The following is a 20903-nucleotide window of genomic DNA, read 5'->3' on the forward strand; positions in this document are numbered from 1 at the left end:
AATGAACTATCAAGAACTGACCCCACATGGACAAAGTTGCCTCGGAGACACAATGACCGGACAGTGACTGTTACAGACTGGGAGCTGAGGGGAGCACAGCAGGATAGCCGCTGAGACAAAGAGAGCAGGTGTATGTGAGTGGAGGGTTTTAAGATGGCTGCTGCCAGGGCCGGCTCTAGGCACCAGCCCTCCAAGCATGTGCTTGGGGCGGCACTTTCTGAGGGGCGGCACTCCGGCCCCCCTTTTTTAATTTTTATTTTTTTGCTTGGGGCGGCATTGCCGGAAGCCGGCCTTGGCCCAGCCACTCGCCCTGTCAGCGCGAGCCGGGATCCGCGCCCCCCTGCCCAGCCCGGCGGCGCCCTGCACAGCCCACTCGGGAAATGCCGCGCCGCCCTGGGGAGATTCGGCGTGGCAGCAGCAGCAGGACCCCATCTCCCACCCTGCATCCCGGCCCCCCCCCAGCTCCTCACACACTCCGGGAGCTTCTCTCGCCGCCGCTGCAGCCCGGGCTCGGGGCTGAGGCGGCGGCGAGAGGGGCTCCCAGAGTGTGTGAGGAGCGGGGAGGGAGGGAAGCGGAGTCCCCTGGAGCTGAGCCCGGGCTGCGGTGGCGGCGAGAGGGGCACCCAGAGTCAGGGCTGCCCGGGGGGGGGGAAGTGGGGCAATTTGCCCCAGACCCCGCAGGTGCCCCACGAGTATGTCCGAGGCTCCCCCCGCCTCCGTCTTCCCCCATCCCTTGGCGTCTCAGCCGGTAAGGGGGTGGGGCTGCGAGCTGCGGCCGAGCGGCCGGAACTCAGGCCCCGCTGGAGACACCATGCGGCTGCTGCACTGTCCGGGAGAGGGGGTAAGCGGCATGGTAAGGGGACGGGGACGGGCACCCCCCTGACCCCCAGCTCCGAGCCCAGCCCCTCTGAGCTGGGCACCCCCCCGACCCCATCCCCCTCACAGCCCTGAGCCCCAGCTCTGAGCCCAGCCCCTCTGAGCCAGGTACCCCCCCGACCCCATCTCCCCACAGCCCTGAGCCCAGACCCTGTGAGCCGGGCACCCCCCAACCCAGAGCCCAGCTCCCCACCCAGCCCCGGGCAACAGCAGCACCACCCCCAGGCAGCGACAGCCCATTGGCACCAACCATCACCATCACCCAGCAACAGCCCATTATGTAATTGCAAATGTAGACATACCATTAAAGCATTTAATGTTTTTAAATAATGTATTTAGTGTATTTTCAAATTATTACAAATTAATTTTTGAATATATTTCACTAGTTATTTTTTACATTTCCAAATACATGTTACTATAGTATTGCAACTTTTTTTTATGGAAGGGCCCCCCGAAATTGCTTTGCCCCAGGCCCCCTGAATCCTCTGGGTGGCCCTGCCCAGAGTGTGTGAGGAGCGGGGGAGGGAGGGAAGCGGGGTCCCCTGGAGCTGAGCCTGGGCTGCGGCGGCGGCGAGAGGGGCTCCCGGAGTGTGTGAAGAGGTAAGCGGCCGGCTGGGTTCATCGGTGCTGAGCAGGTAGCCCCGCAGCCAGAGATCCTCGCCTTCCCCCCCGCTGGGGCTGGGCCAGGGTGCGGTGAGGCTGAAGAGCAGCAGGTCCGGGGGGCTCTCCAGGTCCTCAGCTGCCAGCATGTTGGGGGTGAGGGCGGTGAGCACGAACTGATCCACCTTGGCCACTAGCAGCGCCGCGAAGCCCAGGGAGGGGGCCGTGTTCTCTGCGCCGCCCCGCAGCCGCACCGCCACCTGGAAGTACTCCCGCTCCGCGTCGCCCAGCAGCTCCACCCGCATGGGGACAGAGTCACGGCTGGGCCAGGGCTCAGCCGCCGTGTGCTGGTAGCGGATCCCACGTTTCGGGGGGGAGCCCAGTGCTGAGGCGGCAGGGGTTGTGTGTGGGGGGGAAGAGAGAGCCCAGTGCTGGGGTGGCAGGGGGTGTGGGTGGGTGGGGCACTGGTGGGGGGGGGGGGAGCTCAGGGCTGGGTGGGGGGGCAGCCAAAAATGTTTTTGCTCGGGGCGGCAAAAAACCTAGAGCCGGCCCTGGCTGCTGCCCAGCCGGAAGATTGAGAATGCCGGCGGTTTGGAGCAGAGGCTCTGAGTTCAGACAAACTTGACCTCCTCGGTCCTGGAGTCCAGGTGACTAATGAGGGCGTGGTCTGAACAGGCTGTGCAGTGTCGCTGCCAATCCCTGCTGGCTGCATCGCTGCCAAAGGGGTCGAGTCTCTCACAGGGGTCTACACTCAGCTGGACTCACTGGGGAGCCCCGGCGAGAAGCGGGGGGGCTAGAGCCTGAAGTCTCAGAGTCGTGGGGCTCGCCCTTGCAAAAAGAGGAGGCCTGGGGCCTAGCACAACCATAGGGGCATCCCGAGCGTGATGGGCACCCTGGGACACCAGGACAGAGGGGGGACTGGTTCAAGCTGGGAGGACCTGAACACGAGCAGCCGGCGGCAGCAGTAGTGGTGGGGGTGGTCATGACGGGGAGCAGAGACAGAGCTCTGGGGGTACAGGACAGGCAGCTGGGAAATCGGGACCAAGGAACGTGCCTGCTGCTGTTTGCTCCTGCTGCTCCCATGGGAAGAAGGCTGGGGGCGTTCTCAGCCCACAAACAGAACCACCTGGCTCTCCCTGTAGGAGGAGACCCCGGCAAGGTCTCACTTCACTGGGGCTGAAGGGGGACAGGCACATTCCAGGGCCTGACAGGTCCACGCTCAGCCCAGCCCCTGCATGTAGCGATGGGAACTGCCACTCGTGGAGCCCACCCGGCCCAGACTGGTGCTAAGTTCCAAGCAGCCAGACCCTGCCCCTCCCTGTGGCTGCCGGCCCGCGCTGGCACCATTTGGCTGCAGCATGGATCAGCAGGTGCTGATGCACGAGGCTGAGCTCAGTGCGACTCCACGCAGCTGCAAAGGAACCTGGTTCCTCGGGACCTGAGGCTGTTTGCTCTGGAGCCTCAGGTACAAGGCTCCCCCGTCCCTGCTCGGGGGCTTGTGGCGCCGGGGCTGAGGGAAAAGCTGACTATCTCCACGGGTAAAAAGCTGGGCGCGGTTCCAGCTGGGGAGCAGCCTGGGGTTCTTCCACGGCCTTTGCTCCAGTTTAAGAAGCCCTCACCCAGGCCAGGGCCCAGCACTGTAGTTCCATGATGTCCAGCCCTCAGCCTGACTCCAAGGGGGAGGCAAAGCAGGGACCCCCCAACCCCCAAACCCATTCCCCACTTGGGATGCCAGGGACAGCAGACAGCAAGAATGCAAAGCAGTCATTGGAGAAGAGCTGCTCCCCTAGACACACATATAACATGAGCCTGCCCAGCTGGCCGTGGGCCCAGGTGCTGCACCAGCCCCGCAGGGTGGTGGGAGGGAAGCCCCCCTCCTTAAGCAGGATCCACACTTCGGGTGAGTTGCTGGTTTTAACAATAACATTCCTCCGCACCCACAGAAGGGCAAGAGGCCCGGGCCCCAGCTCAGCCGTGAAGAGGCGGAGACACCGGTGGGGGTGGCGATGGAGATGCGTGCCAGGGCAGAGCCAGGCAACGGGGGCAGAAAACGCTGGCAGCAGCGGTGCCTCCCCCAGTGGCCTGCTTCGCGGTCTGTGAGCAGCGTCTCCATCGGCGGCAGGTACTTGCCTGGCAGGTTGTTGATGTAGCCACCGTCCATCAGTAAGTTGCCATCCTTGGGGTCACAGAGTGGCGGCAGGTACCCGGAAAGGGTCATGCTCGCTCGCACATACCTCCACAGTGAGCCTAACCGGCAGGAACAGACGCAGTCAGGAGACGGCCTCTTGCAGGCCCTGAGCCCTGGGGGAGGGAGGGCGCCCCTGGCACCCAGGCTGGGGAATCTGCACAGCGCAGCGATAGGCATGGCCCTTGGAGCCAGCAAGAGACAAGCCAACTGCCTAGAGCTCAGCCAGGGGGGTGGGGCCCATCCCTGCCCCTTGCTCTGGAACAGGTGGTGCCTTGGATTGACTCCCAAAGGCCTCAGGAGAGACCGAGCACCTGGCCTGGTGGCCGAGGCTCCCAGCACTGGCCCCCGCGAGGTGCAGATTTCTCAGCTCGAGCAGCACATGTCTGGCCAGGGTGCTGGGATCCAGCCTGTGCCCTCAGGCCTGTCAGAACCAGCCCTCGCCAGGGAAGGACGAGCTATGGCATGGAAGGAGGCAGTGGCTGCAGCCCAACTTGGGGCAGCCATGGCAGAGTATGGTGGGCAGGGGTTGCAGCCAGTTGCCACCCCGGCCCAGCCTGGCCCTCCCTTCCAAGCCACGCAGGTCATCCCTGTGGCCCAGGGCCCGAGGAGCGCATGATGCTGACCTGGGACATTGTTAACATAGCAGCCGTCCACAAGCAGGTGGCTGTCCTTGGGGTCGCAGAGAGGAGGCAGGTAGGGGGGATAAGATGCACTGGCTCTGACGTAGCGCCACACACTGCCTGCTGGAGGGAGAGGAGACAGTCACAGGGGACGGGGACAGCACAGACGGAGAGAAGACAGGAAGTGACATGACAGAAGCTTCAGAAATCCAGATGCCCGCTTTGGAGCAGGGGCACTGGGAGGTCTCCCCAGCCTCGCGGGGAGAGGGCACACCAGCTCAGACACGGGGCGGTCTGTGCTAGGAGTCAGGCTGGGTGTGGGAACAGGTGTCCCCTGCCACCCCCAGCCTAACAGAGGGACAGGCCCTTGTGACATTCCCAGAAATCCGCCCCCCCACCAGCAGAGGAGGGACCAATTCCCTGAACACCCATCCCCCTCAGCCCACTCCAGCTAGTGGTGGCTACACTGACAACTGGGCTGGGCTATTCTACCTACCCCAGCGCCCTGCTGGCTCTCCCTGCCATGGGGCAGTGCCAGGCCCTGGCCCAACGGGACGCTGCTGTGTGCTTGCTGGCAGAAGGCTGCCCGGCAACAGGCACACGGGCATGTTGTGACCAGCACTCAAGGGGCTGCTGGACCCCTGGGGCCAGGCCAGCTAGGAAATGAGGCTGTGCAGACTATGAATTCAGTTGGCTGTCAGGAGCTCTTTGCATGACTTTGCCTCAGCCTGCAGCCTCCACCTTAGTCAGAGCTCTTCACTGCCTGTTGGGCTGACATTCCAGCAGGGCAATGGTGCAGGGCTGACCACAGAGGGTCGTTAACTGGGATGGATAACACCCAGCCAAGACACTGGCTCCCCCACCCCCTATGCCCCAGGAAATGGTTTGCTTGGCAGCACCACGAGGGAGGATTCTGGTCACCTGCGGAGGCTGAGCAGGGAGGTTCCGGTAAAGCTGCTTCCAGCCCCTGCCCGGCAACTCCCTGGTCGGCCTCCGCAGGTCTTTGGCCCTTTTTCAAGAGCTCAAGGTAAGGGAAGCTGCTGAGGGAGCCAGATTCGGAGAAGGAACCCCCAAGGACTGCTTGGGACGGGGGAGCAAGTGAGTGGCCCTGTGCTCTGGAGGGTGGTGTTTTCTATAGGATCTGTACCCTCAGGGTGTTTCTCCTTCTTAGGTAAAGAGCACTCGTGTCACACGGCTGTGCAGAGGGCCTATGCTCTATGTTACACCTAGCCCAGGGCCCTGGAAGAGGGGACCCAGCAGCTCACCTTTTCAGAGGGGCTTGGGAGAGGGCGTTTAAGTTACTGGGGAATCTGAGGGGTCAGCATTGAGCTTGGGGCTGGTGAGGAGCTATGTAGTCACAGTACGCTCAGGAGAAGGGGCTAGATAGATGGGAGCACCCTAAGAGTATGCCTAAAGGAGCCCAAGCTGAGGGCTCAGACCCTGGGGATCCAGCAGCTAGGTGCCCTTACAGCAGCCTGGTGGGGAGCTGGCAGGGTGCACCAGACCGGATCGGTGATAGGAGTGCCCTACTGCAATGGCAGGGCCAAAGGCAGTGGGGTTGGGCCGAGCTCCCCCGGCAATGGGCTGCCAGAGCTCAGAGCTGGAAGCCCAGCCGAGTGCCCTCCTGTAACCTTGGAGAAACCCAGCCAGCATGGCCAGAACATCGGACAAAGGGCGAGTGGGGCAAGCCCAGGGCACAGACGCCAGGACAGGACTGTCCAGGGCCAGAGGCAGCAGCACAGGCTGGGCACTGCTGGTCCAGGAGGAGATTGAGGCACACGCTGAGATGGTGGTGCAGGGAGTCCCCAATCACTGCAGGAGGCAGAGGCCCCATTCCATGGGCTTTGGGGGAAGGGCTTCAGCTGTTGGCTCTGGATGCCAGCTGAGGACCCCTGGGTAGGACAGCAGGGTCCTGGTAGGGAGGAGGCCTTCCCCTGGTATCTCCCCAGGAAGAGAGCACTCACACACACAGACACACAGCAGAGCCAGCCCTGCCCCTCCCTGCCCCATCTCCCTGTCCCCTGGACTCAGTGAGTTAGGGGTGAGTGGGGGTTAGTTGGCGTTAGGACAGACAAGTAGGCAGAGTGAGAGCCAGGCAGTTACAGCTGCCAGGCGCCCCGTGGACAGACATGGATGGATCAATGTCCCAGGTGAGATCAGGCGCCTGTGACAGACAAGGCACAAGATGAGGACCAAGGGCAGAGACTGAGTTTGAACCAGCAGCATCCCCCACCTTCCTCCCCCAAGAGCCTCCAACCACCACCATCCTAGTGCAAGGACAGAACGCTGCCCCTTGTCAGCCCCAGCCCTGCCACACGCACCTCGTCCACCTGCCTCCCCCAAGAGCCTCCAACCACCACCACTTGAGTGCAAGGACAGAACATTGCCCCTTGTCTGCCTCAGCCCCAGCCTCACCACACACACACCCACTCACCCCCACAGCAGGCCGTCTCCACCTGCCTCCACCCAGAGCTCCCAACCACCACCACCCAAGTGTAAGGACAGAATGCTGCCACAGCTCCCCACCCTGACCCAGAGCAGCCCCTGCTGCTGCTGCTAACATGCCATCCAGCTGGCCCAATGGGGGTGTCAGATGACAGGAGGGCTGCTCAGGCTAGCCGTGAGGGGCAGGGGGCAGCAAGGTTAGTGTGTCCCACAGCCCCATCTTGTGTTCTCCCCACACAGTCAGGGGTGGGGGGTGTTACCAGGGGTTAGTGAGTAGCAGAAGTGTTACAAGCAGGGAACGGGGGAGGAGCCAGACAGTGACCAAGTGGGCAGCAGAGTGTGGGGATGGGCAGGGGGGGAAGGGAGGGACTCGCTGTGGGGACCCAGCTCTGACCAGGAGCAGCGTCAGCAGCTCTTGGGCCTGGGTTCTGCTGGCCCAGGCCGGCCCTTGCTGCCCCCAGAAAGACAGGAATGGTGTCTGGCTGCTTGGGGATTCTGGGCCCTGAGGCCAGGGGCAGCTCTAGCTTTTTTGCCACCCCAAGGACGGCAGGCAGGCTGCCTTCGGCGGCGTGCCTGCGGGAGGTCCCCGGTCCCGCGGATTCGGCGTACCTGCCGCCGAATCTGCGGGACCGGGGACCTCCCGCAGGCATGCCGCCGAATCCGCAGGACCGGGGACTTCCCGCAGGCATGCCGCCGAATCCGCGGGACCGGGGACCTCCCGCAGGCATGCCGCCGAATCCGCGGGACTGGGGACCTCCCGCAGGCATGCCGCCGAATCCGCAGGACCGGGGACCTCCCGCAGGCATGCCGCCGAATCCGCGGGACCGGGGACCTCCCGCAGGCATGCCGCCGAATCCGCGGGACTGGGGACCTCCCGCAGGCATGCCGCCGAAGGCTGCCTGACTGCCGCTCTCGCAGCGACCGGCAGGGCACCCCCCGCAGCTTGCTGCCCCAGGCACGTGCTTGGAGCGCTGGTGCCTGGAGCCGCTGCTGCCTGAGGCCTGATGATTAGGGGGATCCAGCAGCTCCTGCTGCCCAGGGCAGAGCCATGGGTGGGGGAAGCCCCCTGGCCCTGGTGTTTGGCCCCAATCAGTTCGGGCTGAGTGCTCCCTATAGGGGGTGCCCCAGCCCCTGGGAGAGCAGCAGGGGTTGCTGCCCCAGGACAGCACTGCTGCGGAAGGAGGACGTGTCCCAGAGCCTGGCTTTGTGTCTGGCACACCCCTGGCAGCAGAGCCCGAGCGCTCCCTGTGCCACCAATGGCAGCTTCTGCCCCGGCTCTCTCGCAGGGTTGGGGGCAGACAAGGGGGGGTGTCTCTCCTTTATTTCAGCCCATCACTCCTAATTAGACCTCTGGGGCCCTGCCCTGACAGCCCCTGCCCTCCTTTCAGCCCTTTCCTGTAACATTATCCTTCTCTGCAGGGCAGGACGCTGAGGGGCCCTGCCAGGTGTGGGGGCAAATGGGGCAAGCGCAAAGACATGGAGATGGCCATGCCCAGCCCAGTCCCTCGCTGTGTTAGTGGATGGCTTGGCAGTCGGGTGGCCCATGCCAGCTGATGTGGGCTAGGGGTTACAAGCACTGCTCCCTGGGGGATGGGGGCACTCTCTAGAGCAGGCGATAACCTGCTCCCGTCCTTAGAGACATCAGCTCAGCGCCTGAGGGGCAGCACTGCTCAGCTAGGGTTGCCAACCCTCCAGGTTTGGCCTGGAGTCTCCCAGAACCGGCATCGATCTCCCGGTGACTATTGAAACAATCCAGGAGATTTTGATAGACTATTTTAAGGAAATGACATTATGTCATGTTGGGAAAAAAATCCCCCGAAATAGCATAGGGAGGCCAACTCTGACTGAAGCTGAGCCCAGGCCTGTCATGGCCACGTGGCCCCATCGAGCACACACACAGCAGGGCTCTTTGGAGAGAGCCAGCAGGGGCTGAGACAGGCCAGTGAGGCCCGTTACTCTCAGCAACCAAGCAGGCTCCACCCCACATGCTGCGCTACTGGCTCAGGGTGGGGGGCAGGGAGAGGCCTCTGGCCCTGGGCCCTCACAGGAGCAGGATGCTGAGGATTTGGGCCCCAACAGCCAGGGCGCCATGCACCTGGTGCAGCCCGGGACACGCCGCGGGTGTGGGGTGCAGGCGCTTACCGTCCTTGTGGACCCGCATGGCCGAGGCTGTGATGTCCGTCGTCACGTTGAAGTAGGGGAGCCACAGATCCTGCAGGGGCACAAAAGGGTAATCAGAGACATGTTACAGCCCAGGATGCTGCTGTGGGGGCAGTGCAAGGCATCACGCTCCTTGGACAAGGCTGGACTCAGGGAACACAGCTGCCAGCAGGGGGCGTTGCTCAGGGCTGCCCAGCAAGAGGCTACTTTGAGTGTTCTGCACTAGGACCCCCGCCCAGGTTCCTGGACCCACCTACCTCAATCTGCTTGTCCTGGAAGACCTTGTTGATGCTGGTGTTGAAGGCCGAGCCGGAGAACATGGAGGTGATGGGGTAGGTGAGGTCCAGGACCGTCTCAAACACGGAGTTCATGCTCTGCAGGAGGAGGGCGAGGGGTCACTACGCGGGTGGCACGGCCCAGCACAGGCAGCGTTCTGAGTCCAGGCTCATGGGGACAAGCGAGGAGGAATGTCGGGGAGACGGCAGCGAGCCTGAAGCTCACAGGACACTCACCCACTGCACGTGGCTCCGAAGCGGGATGGTGCCCTGGCACAGCCCCTCCACTTGGCATGCCAGCCCCGGAACCGCTGGTGGGGGTGTGGCATGTCCTCCAGCCAAAGCACCGTATGCCAATTAGCATGATGGGTCGTTACTGGGGATGTTGCGATTCCCACCGGAACCCCCCTGCTGCATGCGGAACAGAGGCTGCCGTGCCTAGGAGCACAATGCTGAGGCACACCATGGGGCTCTCTGCTCCAAGCCAAGCAGCCGTCCCAGGGCCAAAGGGAGGACAGACCCCCACAGCCTGCAGGGGATTTGCCTCTGAACCCACAGGGCAGAGCTGCATAGCATGGGCAGGGGGCAGAGATGCCTGCAGCAGAGAGAGCCTGGAGGTTCTACGGGCCCCCTCAGGCAGACTGATCAGGCCCCAGTGCATGCTGGGACCTCTGTATTGCACTTGCTGGCCATGAGGGCCAGCTCCCAGTGCAGCCCTGGGCCTGTCTGCCAGCGGCTGTGGGGAAGGCTGGGTCACGGGGTGGCAGCTCTGGGAGGGGCTGGTTCGGGGAGTTCTCCTGCTCCCACCCTCCCAAGTCTGGCCCTGCCCCACAGCACACCCACCCTGTGTCTGCCCCACCCCACAGCAGGCCTTGCCCCTCACCTTGGCCCATTCACGGGCACGCTGCTTGGTGCGCACAGCACTGCGCTCTTCAGCATAGAGAGCCCCAATGAAGGAGCCAATGGATGTGCCCCTGATCAGGTCAATGGGGATCCCGGCTTCCTCCATGGCCTTGATCACCCCGATGTGGGAGCAGCCCCTGGGGGAGAGGGTGGGTCAGAGACCAATGGCAGGCAGGGAGCCTGCCCCAGGGGCCATCACATGGCCCCGAACTCTGCAACCTGCCACGCAGCTGCCATGCCTCCAACGGGGCAGGCAGCCAGGATGTCTGCAATGGTGCTCCCAGCATGCACTGCTCCGGGCAGGGTGATGGGCGGCAGGGTCACTGTCCCAGCCCCACTCCCATGGCTCTTAATGGGAGGCAGTGTTCGTGTACCAGCAGGGACATGGGGTTGGGAGCCAGGACTCCTGGGTTCTATTCCTGGGTTTGTCCCCCCTGCCCACTGTAAAGCTGGGGTTGTGGATGCCTATGGCCCCCCATTGGGGGCTGGTTTGCGCCTGGGTGCAAAGGAGTGCCATGGGAATTCAGTGCCCCAGCCAGGCCCTGTCTGAGCCCCTACCTGGCCCCTCCTCCTCCCAGCACCAGGGCAATGCTGTTGCCAGCCAGGACCCGTGCCAGTCACTGTGCTGGTCAGCGTCCTTCTCAAAGACCTTTGCATACATCTCCCTCTGCAGGGCCAGGAGCGGGAGTCAGACAGGCTGCCACCCCCCAAAGCAACCCCCATACAGCACGCATGCACCCCCAGAGCCCACTCCCCATCCCACAGCAACTCCTTCCCACACACACAGCACCCTCCCACCCCCTTATAACAGGGAACCCCCTGGCTCTGCACCCCGCACTCCAGAGAGGTCTGATGCCATCACAGACCTAGGCCAGGCTGGCATCAGGCTCTGCCCAGGTTAATGCCATGGAAGGCAGCAGAGGCACCACAGGGACCAGACTGGCCTGGGGGTCTTTTCTGAGACAACAGCTCTGTGCCCACCCCCATGGGGTCTTGTCTTCCTTAGCACAGACAGCTTCGCCGTGTGGCACCATGCTGCACCAGCCCAGAGGGTCCTGGGGACGAGAGGGACAGTACCAGCTTGTTGGGGCTCCGGCGGGAGAAGACACGGCGTGGGCACTTGATGTGAAGGTGTCCTGAGCACCAGCTGCGCATGTTGAGCCACTCAATGGTGCGGGAGGGGCTGGGGCCGTCCTCCCGGTGCAGCAGAATCAGCTGCTTCAGGGCACGCACGGCTGTGTTCTCCAGCATCTGCTCCAGCTGCAAGGGCAGAACAGGGGCCCCTAGAATGAGCCAACTCCCCGGTGGAATGATCCCTGCCCCGGCACAGCACACACAGCCCCATCCCAATGCACAGATGCCCTCCCCGCCACCCACGAGCCTCCATCCCTGCACGACATACACAGCCCCCTGCCTCTGCACAGCCCCCTCAGCGGGCAATTCCCCCCCACCCCACCCAGCATGAGCCGCTGCAGCCCAGCCCAGCTCCCCCCTCAGGATGAGCTCCTACCCCTGCATGGCACGCACAGCCCTCCCCAGCAGGAGTCTGGAGGGAAGTTGCAGAAGGGACTTGGAAGCTGGTCACAGATTCCCACACCAGAAAGGCCCTGTGGGATATGTGTGCTAAGCCCACCTGACCCCTCATCCCGTGATGGGTTTGCAGCCTGGGTCCCAGGTGGTGACATGCCACCATCACCCTGCCCCGTGCTTGCCATCTTGCCCCACACGAAGTCTAGAGGAGATGAACCTTTCCTCCACAGGGCCTGGATCTCGGCCTTGGCTGGCTGCTGGGCTCGGGTGAACATGGCTGTAGGCTGCTCTCTGGACCTTTTGGCCTGAAGCCGTGGGGTACCCCCCGGATCCCTGGCTGTCTTTGGCAGTGCCCCCCACTGGTAGGCTGCTCTACCCAAAGGAGGAGGCGGGGCACCCCAGCCTTGGTGCAGGGACCCATGGGCACTCGGGTTCTCACACAGGGGCACCAGCGGCCGTACCGGACAGTGTCTGCGCGGGTGGGCGAGGACTCCACAATGCTGCGGCTGCCGGTCGAGGCCTTCTCTGTCGTCTTCGAGAAGTACCCCGAGAGCCTGGTGCGGGTGGTGCAGGTGAGTGCGGCCTCGGCCCCCGTCCCATGTGCTGATGCCCTCCCCTCCCCTGCATTGTGCCGCACGCTCAGACTCTCCCCTTCCCTTCCAGATCATCGTGTGCGTCTGCAGCGGGTCACCTTCCTGGCCCTGCACAATTACCTGGGGCTGACTAATGAACTCTTCAGCCACGGGAGTGATGGGCCCGGCCCTGGAGCTCCTCCCACGGGAGTGGTGGGTCCTGCTCCCTGCACCAGAACCTTCGTCCTTCCCATCCCCGGTCCCTCCTGCCCATGGCAGTTTGGGCCAGACTTGGGCCAGTGTCCAAACCCTGGTCCCACTAGCGGGGCTGGAGGCCGGCACCTGGCTGGGGAGGGGACAGAAAGAGCTAGAACCCCCCGAGCACAGCCCCTGTGTCTGCAAGGGGGGGATCCCTGTGCGGCAGGGATGGAGCAGGGCCTGGCAGGGTGCCCCCTGCTGGCAGCAAGTCACAGCGAGAGGCCTTAACACCCGGCCTGGCGGCTCTGGAGAGGTGGAGAATCCTGCACCCAAGCAGCCCCTCCCGCGGCACAGCCCTGCTCTGCCCTCAGACTTGGCTGCTGGAGCAGCGTTCCCTGCCTTGCTGGGTGGAGCACCTGGCTCAGGGTGGAGCCAAGGCCTGTGGGAACAGCCGGGTCCATCCTCTGATGCCAGAGGAACCAGCCCAGCGTTCAGATGGGTCACTGGGCTGGCGCTGTGACCCCCTCGCCCCAGCTGCCAGGGAGCCAGGAGCCGAGAGCAAGCTTTGCGGGGCCATCGTGTGGCGGCAGCACCTGGCGCTCTGGGCTCAGCTGGGCTCTGCGCTCTCCTTGTCTACAGTGGCACATCTGGCCCCTCCCACGTTACGCAGCTCCGTGGACGTGGGTCTCCCTCACACAAGCCATGCGGCTGCTGGCGTGGAGCATGTTCCCTCCTGGGCCATCAGCCAAGTGAGGGGAGCCAAGCCCTCCCTGTGCCCGTCCCCGTCCCTGTGCCCGTCCCCGTCCCTCTGCCTCAGCTCTGCTCTGGGGTGGGGGCAGGACTCGCTGGGGGAGGTGTTGCCCCCTGCGTGATGGGGGAGGTCCGACGAGATGCTCTGAATGGCCCCTATTGGCCTTGAGTGGTGGGTGTGGCTGGTCCCCAGGCTGGCACTGCCCAGCCTGGCCTGGTGCTGATGCCAGCTGTGTCTGTGGCAGGAGATGCAGCCGCTGCGGCTCTTCCCCCAGCCGAGCCATGCCTCGCGCACCAGCCCTGTCAGACACAGCAAGCGCGTCATCAGCGTCTCCTCCATCGACCACCACAAGGAGAGCTCTGGAGGCAGCCAGATGCCAGCGCCAAGGACCTGGGTAAGGGTTGCCCTGGCTCAGGGAGGGGAACGCAGCAGCTGTGCTCCCCCTCAGAGCAACTGAGCTGGGCATGGACCGGACAGGGGTGAAAGAAGTCAAGGGTGCAGAAGGGCTCAGTATGGGGTGCTGTGCTGCAGGGAGCGGGGTGGAGGCCCGGGCACTCCCCTTGCACGGAACTGGTCCACACCTTCCATATGCCACGACAGCTGTGGAGTGGCTCTCGTCACCAATCCTGCCCCTGGAGGTGGCCTGGCTGTAGGGTCCGACCCAGGGCAGGGGAGGCTCTGGACTCCGTGTGCTCGCTGTGCCAGTGTAACGGGATGTGTGTGTCACCCTCACAGCTGATCAGCTCAAGCTGGGGTCCCTGGAGCCCTCTGCAGTGCCACTGCTGAGCCGCTGCATCTCCATGCCAGTTGATATCTCAGGTAAGTGGAACTCTCCCAGGATGGGACCAGGTTAATTTATAAGGGGGGATTGCACTGATAGGCTTGCTGTGTGAAAGGGGTCACCAATACGACCTTCAGGGCTAACCCAAGCTAAGCAGGAAGCAGGTGCTCTGAGCTGGTGCTGCTGTTGTCTCTTGGCAGCTGGGGCCTGATCCCCACTGCCCTGCAGCAGCCCCAGTGTGGAGTGGGCAGGACATGCTGCCTGCCCGGGTGGGGGCACCTCACCCACTCTGCACCGGTGCTGATGGCTGCATGAGGAGCAGGGTCATGGGGCTGCCAAGCTGCCTGGAGTGGCTCACGAACGTGTGTGCCAACGTCAGGGCAGACTGTACAAACCAGGGCACAAACCCCAAACAGGCTCTGTGCTCTGTAAAGATTTCACCAAGTAACAAGCGTGAACTCCTAAAGCACTATAACAGCCTTACCATGGAGTCACAGACAGTCCTTGGCTGCACCTGGGTCTAGCTTGCCACCCAGGCAAGCCGGCCTTTGTGATAGATGGGCCCTTACACCAAGAATCACACCTTACACCCAACGGACTAGTCACTTACCCCCGGTCAATTGTACCTCAGATCTCAAACCACAGACAATGCTTGTAGCCAATCCTGTGATACTAACTAAAGATTTATTAAGTAGGGAAAGCAACAAAGGGTCCTGTGGCACCTTTAAGACTAACAGAAGTATTGGGAGCATAAGCTTTCGTGGGTAAGAACCTCACTTCTTCAGATGCAAGTAGGGAAAAGAACTGAGAGTTATTCACTAGGTGAAAGCAGGTAACAGACGCACACAAGTGAGGTATAGTCAGGTTCCAAAAGGCAGTAGAAGCTGCTGTAATGTGCAAGTTCTATACCAGGGTTCTCAAACTGGGGGCCGTGAACCCTCAAGGGGTTGCAAGCTTATTACCTGGGGGGTTGTAAGCTGTCAGCCTCCACCACAAACCCCGCTTCGCCTCCAGCATTTATAATAGTTTTAAATATAAGAAATGTTTTTAATTTATAAGGGGGGTGCACTGATAGGCTTGCTGTGTGAAAGGGGTCACCAATACAAACGTTTGAGAACTGCTGCTCGATGCGACCTTTAGGGCTAACCCAAGCTAAGCTGCTGGTGGATCCCTTGCTTATGCTTAGAAATCTTGCCTTCCCTGAATGCCAATCCCCGGCAGTGATACAGATCTTTCTGGTCAGGCCTTATTTCCTTCCCCCAGAGCTCACACAGATGGAACGAGTGTCGGTCGGTGCTTGGCTCCCCTTCATGAGTGTGTCTGGGGGCGGGGTGTGTGTGGGATCAAGGAAGTTGAGTTACACAATAAGAGGTTTACAATGCAAACGCTTGATGTAACTACACCATGGGCTCCAGTGATGTGATAAGTGAGATCAGCATCCTCCAAGCATTTCAGCATTTCTGAACACCAAACACATTCGCATCAACTTCACATCTATTCTAACAGTGAGAACACACTGGTGAGCCAGCCTGGTTCCCGGCTCTGCGTTTGTCAGTGTTCAGTGAGGCCTGGGGGCCTTGGCATGAGCTGGCACCTGGTCTGCCAGCGTCACAGGGCCTTGCTGCTTCCTCAGCCTCTCACGCTGAGTCCCTCCTTGTGGAGGTCAATGGCACTGTGGCCATAAGTGCTGACTTCTGCTGGCGCCGGTGGGTGCTGCCACCCTCTGCGCCTGGTCCCGCCCTGACTCCACCGTTGCCCTGCTCCCTCCCGCCCATGCCCTGCCCCCATTCAAACCCCTTCCCCAAAGTCCCCGCCCTAACTCTGCCCTCTCCCTGCCCCTATTCCAACCCCTTCGCCAAATCCCCTGCCAACCCCCGCCTCCTCCCCTGAGCACACCGCATTCCCGCTCCTTCCCCTCCCTCCTGGAGCTTGTACCGCCGCGAAACAGCTATTTTGTGGCGGCAAGTGCTGGGAGGTAGGTGGAGGAGCAGGGACGCGGCGCACTTAGGGGAGGAGGCAGAGGTGGGGCGGGGAGGGAAGCTTGGCAGCGCCCTCGCCAGAGGTTCCCTGTGCGCTCCCCCCCCCCCCGGGCTACATACCTATTGGGCAGGTGGGATGGCAGCCCCCCCCCATTCGTTCCCCCCCCCGGGTGCTGGGCCTCAGGCCTAGGAAACATTAAACCCCTGCACAGCTGGAATGGGGAGGGGTTGGTTCCCATGGAGCTGGGGGAATTTATGCTGGGCTGTGGCTCTGCCAAAGTTAGTGGGGTGCTCCAGAGAGTTCAGGCTCAGCCGGAGCTGTAGGCTGTCCCCCAGGTCTCCTGGCCGCCTATCTGTGGGTGCACACCTTGGGGGCAGGCCTGCCCCTCACTCTGGTGCTGACGTTCCTCTCTATCCTCTGCCCCCATCCCCCAACAGGACGCCAGCCTTCACTTCGTGCTGTGGGGCTCCCTACACGTCTACCAGCGCATGATTGACAAGGCGGAGGATGTGTGCCTCTTTCTGCCGCAGCCTGGAGAGATGGTGGGCCAGCTGGCTGTGCTGACCGGGGAGCCCCTCATCTTCACCATCAAGGCCAAGCGTGACTGCACCTTCCTCAAGATCTCCACGTCGGACTTCTACGAGTTGGTGTCCCCCTTCCCCTCCACATCCTGTGGGCAGGCTCTGCCCACCTCCCACCCCACTTCCATCTAGGCTGGTGGCCTGGGTCAGATTGGGGCCAGTGCCCCCTAGAGGGGAAAGGCACCGTGTCCCATTCCCCACTCCCATAAACCAGCCAGTCCCCTGCCCTGGGCTGGATTGGAGCTGCCTCCCCCTAGAGGGGAAAGGCCCCATGTCCCAGTCCTCCAATCGTGCCCCTGTTGCATGGGCCTGGATTCTCCTGCCCTGGGCTGTGATCTGTCCTGGTGCCATGTTTTCTTGGCTGGCTCTGTTCCAGAGGAGGTGGGTGACTCAGGGAGGGGGCGGCTGCAGTCAGCAGCGCACTGGCAGCAACGGGGCCACCTGTGCACTGACGAGCTGCCCGCTCTCTCCCCAGGATCATGCGGGAACAGCCCAGTGTGGTGCTGAGTGTTGCCCATACTGTGGCCGCCCGCATGTCCCCATTCGTGCGCCAGATGGACTTTGCCATCGGCCGGATGGCAGTGGAGGCCGCACGGGCCTTGTACAGGAGAGTGAGGCCTGTGCTGGGGGGGGTGCTTGGAGACCCTGGCTGGGGAACCTCAGCTTCTCCGCCTAGCCCAGGGCACAGCTGGGACCAACTCTCCCTGCTGTGTTTAACCCCTTCCACGCCAGGTAATGGGCACCCGTTACTCTCAGCCTCGTCCATGCCCTTCCTGCAGCAAAAATGACTCAGGCATCCCAGCGCTCTGGGCGGGCGCTGTCCAGGCCAGCAGCTGTGCTGTTTCCAGAGGGGCCAAGCAAGACCTGACCAGCTGCCTCTGACCCCTCCATGGGACTCAGGTTTTCACCTGGGCTGACCTGACTTCAACCCCTTCCTGGCTGCAGGTGTTGGATTGAGAGCAGCCCGGGTGCTCTGGGGATGGGGGCGTCCCAGCCCAGGGTGGGTGCCAGCTGGGGCTGTCAGACTCGCCGCTCATTGCATGTGCTCTCCCAGCCCAGGTGGTAGGGGGCGCTCTAGTTCTAGGGCTGGCGGAACCCAGCCCTGGGGAACCTAGGTCCTGCAGGGTAGCTCCATTGGGAGGGGACTTGCAGAAGGAAGTAGAGCTCCATATGAACACACAAGTGACACAAGCAGCACATTGATAGAATTACAGACCCCCCTCCCCCAGAAGAGTAACCCTAATCAATGAGCCTACCCAAAGTGACGGGCACATCTGGTAACAGCATGCAAAAAGCCTGTCTCCTTCCTCAGGAAAGTTGGATCCCAGGCATGTTGGTTAATGCTGCTGGGAGATTGCTTTAGGTGAAAAACGCTGTAATAATTGATTTTAGCCTGTTAATGTTAAATTTAGATTTTCATTTTATATGTAACCAGTTCTGTTTCCATTATCCTGACTCAGTACCTCTTAAATCTTAATCTTTGATAATAAATTTAGGATTGTTCCACTATACATATATCTCATTGCTGCGATGCTATAAAAGGTCTGATCTTGAGCTGTACCAATAAGCTGTTTGGATTCTGTTCCCTGGTAATTTCTGTGAGTGTCCTGTGACAGTAACCCGATGCTACTGGGGGACACTTTCAGAGGGGCTGGGGGGCTGCAGTGCAACTACTGTTACCGTGCAAGGCAGAGCAAGGGCTGGCAGAGCCCTGTGGAGATTGGTAGGATGGCTAACAGACCGGTGATGTTATGCTTGACTAGATATCAGCTCCCTGAGAAAATCTTCCTCTCGCCAGATGGGTAACAAGGTGACTCAGAGCCTGGGCACCCCAAGAAAGCTGCACACATACCCCTGTAACCTGCTTTCCCGCCTCCAGGGGCCTCTTTATCTTAGCCAAACCTCAAATATGTTCAAACTGTCTTCAAATATATTAAGGACTGTTACAAAGAGGACCCTGATCAACTGTTCTCCATGTGCACTAGAAGTAGGAATCAGCTTAATCTGCAGCAAGGGAGATTTAGGTTAGCTATTAGGAAAAACTTTCTCACTATAAAGATAGATAAGCTCTGGAATAGGCCTCAAAGGGAGGTTGTGGAATCCCCATCATTGAGGTTTTTAAGAACCCATTAGACAAAGAGCTGTCAGGGACGGTCTAAGTATAGTGCCGGACGGGATGATCTTTCTAGGACCCTTCCAGCCCTACATTTCTAGGAATCTCTGAACTGTGGAGTTTAACTGGTGAGCCCCACAGCGAACTGACCCTGCAGCCTTCACCCAGCTCTAGTCCAATGTGAATTATTAACAAAATGAGCTGGTCCCTGATACGGAGACATCACAAGACCAGTGAGCACAGCAGGACATACCCTATCAGAGATACCCAATGACAGTCGTTCCCTTGTAGTGCAGTGGGGGAAGCTAGGGAATCCAATGGTTCCTCTCGGATAAAGTCTTGCAGTACACAAACAGGGACTTGGCTTAGAAAAGCAGAGATGCCTTCCCTCACACACTATTACAGGCACCTATCCTAAGCCTGTAAGTAAACAGACGCGGTTCACAGATAGCCTTCTGACCCAGAAATAGATAGACAGGAGGGAGGATAACTCACCAGAACACAGTCCATTCCACTTACAACCCAGAATTCATCAGCAACACTGAATTCCCAGAAAAACAAAGATGAGAATATGATTAAGAACCAGACCCCAGATCACTAACTACAGGGATTAGATCTAGCTTTGTGGGTGTCACGGACTCACAGATCGTGCCCACTCGTGGCCCTGTGCGGTCCGTGGGGGGGGCACCCCTTTCAGTGAGACAGCCCTTCTCGGGGGTCCACTCTCTCTCGGGGTTAGGCCCCTCCACCTCCTGGAGCCACACCTCTGAGCCTTAGCATGTCTGTCTCTCGCCGTGGGCCCCCTCAGGGAGTCCACTCACTCTGGACCCCCCGGGGCCTCCCTCCCCCTGAAGGGGACGATGCAACCCTGTTCTCTAGACCGGAGTGACTCTCAGACAGCGTAAAACAGGAGGGTTTATTGAGCATTGAACACAACACAGGAAACACTCAGGGCCTCAGGCCTGGCCTCCCTCAGCACGGCACATCCCAGTCTCCTTGCATCCAGGTGGGCTCTGCCTGCTCCTCCTCTCCAGCCCAGAGCCCCCCTGCTTCCCAGCTGCATCTGAGATCACCGGCCCCAAGCCCCCCTCTGTCCATTGTCTTCTCTCCAGGTAAACAGGGTCGTCTGGGCCTCCTTTCTCTCTGCCCTCCTCTGGCTGGAACCGGCTGGTTGGGTCATGGGGTCCTCTCTTCACAGCCCATTGTCCTCCCACTGGCTAGAACCGGCTGCGTCTCCTCAGCTGGGTCTCTGGGTCATCAGGTCAGCGGTCACTGGGGTGTCCATCCTCCAGGCCATCGGCTGGGGTCCCAAGTTCCCTCTCCGGTCCTCTGTAACAACAAACTATCCCCTCACCTCGTTAAACCAGTAACACCCAGGGGCACTGAGTCCCACTCCCTCTGCATGCAAACCATTGGAAAACCATGAAAATATAAGAAAATCCCCCATTTCGTCACAGTGGGGATCCTGGAAGAGTGGTTAGAAACCCCAGAGAGGCACTGAACTGAGGTCTTCTTCCATCTCTGCAGAGAAAGGGTAAGGGAGGAAGCCCCCACATCATGGTTACAGTGGACATGCAGGAAGCCCCAATTTCTCTGAAAGAAGAAATCAGGACTCTGAGCAATTGAAACAGATACTTCAAACAGTTTAGTAGGAAATGTGTGCACAGTAAATCCAAAATCTAGGGCTGGGTTATTTACATATGACCTTCTTTGTGAGATACTTGGCCAGCACCTGAAAAAGAAATGTGAAGAGTCATGAGTATTTGTCCAGTGCCCCTTAATACACATAAACAGAGTGGCGAATACTAGGGAATACCAATCTGATAACATGGGCCGGGAATAAACTGCTGGATACGGTATAGAAAGCAATCACCAAAACAGGAAACACTACAAGATTAGGGGAACCCATATTACTTAATATAGTCGCTTTTGAATGAGCGGAATGTGTCAATTCAGCAGGGGTCTCTATTGATTTCCTTCCAATATTCAACTGCTACAGGAACATTGTCTCCCCATTGAGAGCTATAAGCAATAACATCCCAGACTCCCTCTGCCTTTCGCCCTCCTCTGCTAACTGCTGCCTGGTGAATCCCCACAGGCCCTGAACCCAGGGGGACAGTAAACTGGAGAATGAGGTGGTGATGGAGACTAGAAGCCTGATCATTCAGTGACCTTTTTCTGTGTGGTGGAGGATCATAGTAGCTAACTTTGGAGGATGAGTTCTATCTGCTGAGCGCCTTCTCTGAAGGGCAGAGCATCCTTATCTCCCAATAACATCAGTGGGAGTTTGAGAACACTCAGCAACTCATAGGATTGGGCAATACAAATAC

The 20903-nt window shown here is 60.6% G+C and overlaps 1 pseudogene; it reads right to left on the bottom strand.

Annotated features, from left to right (window-relative positions):
* Window positions 1–741: 741 nt before the first annotated feature.
* On the bottom strand, window positions 742–11318 carry LOC135892002 (patatin-like phospholipase domain-containing protein 6; annotated as a pseudogene).
* Between the last annotated feature and the right edge of the window lie 9585 nt (window positions 11319–20903).

Source organism: Emys orbicularis, chromosome 19, assembly GCF_028017835.1.
Source record: "Emys orbicularis isolate rEmyOrb1 chromosome 19, rEmyOrb1.hap1, whole genome shotgun sequence".
Classification (NCBI taxonomy): Eukaryota; Metazoa; Chordata; order Testudines; family Emydidae; genus Emys; species Emys orbicularis.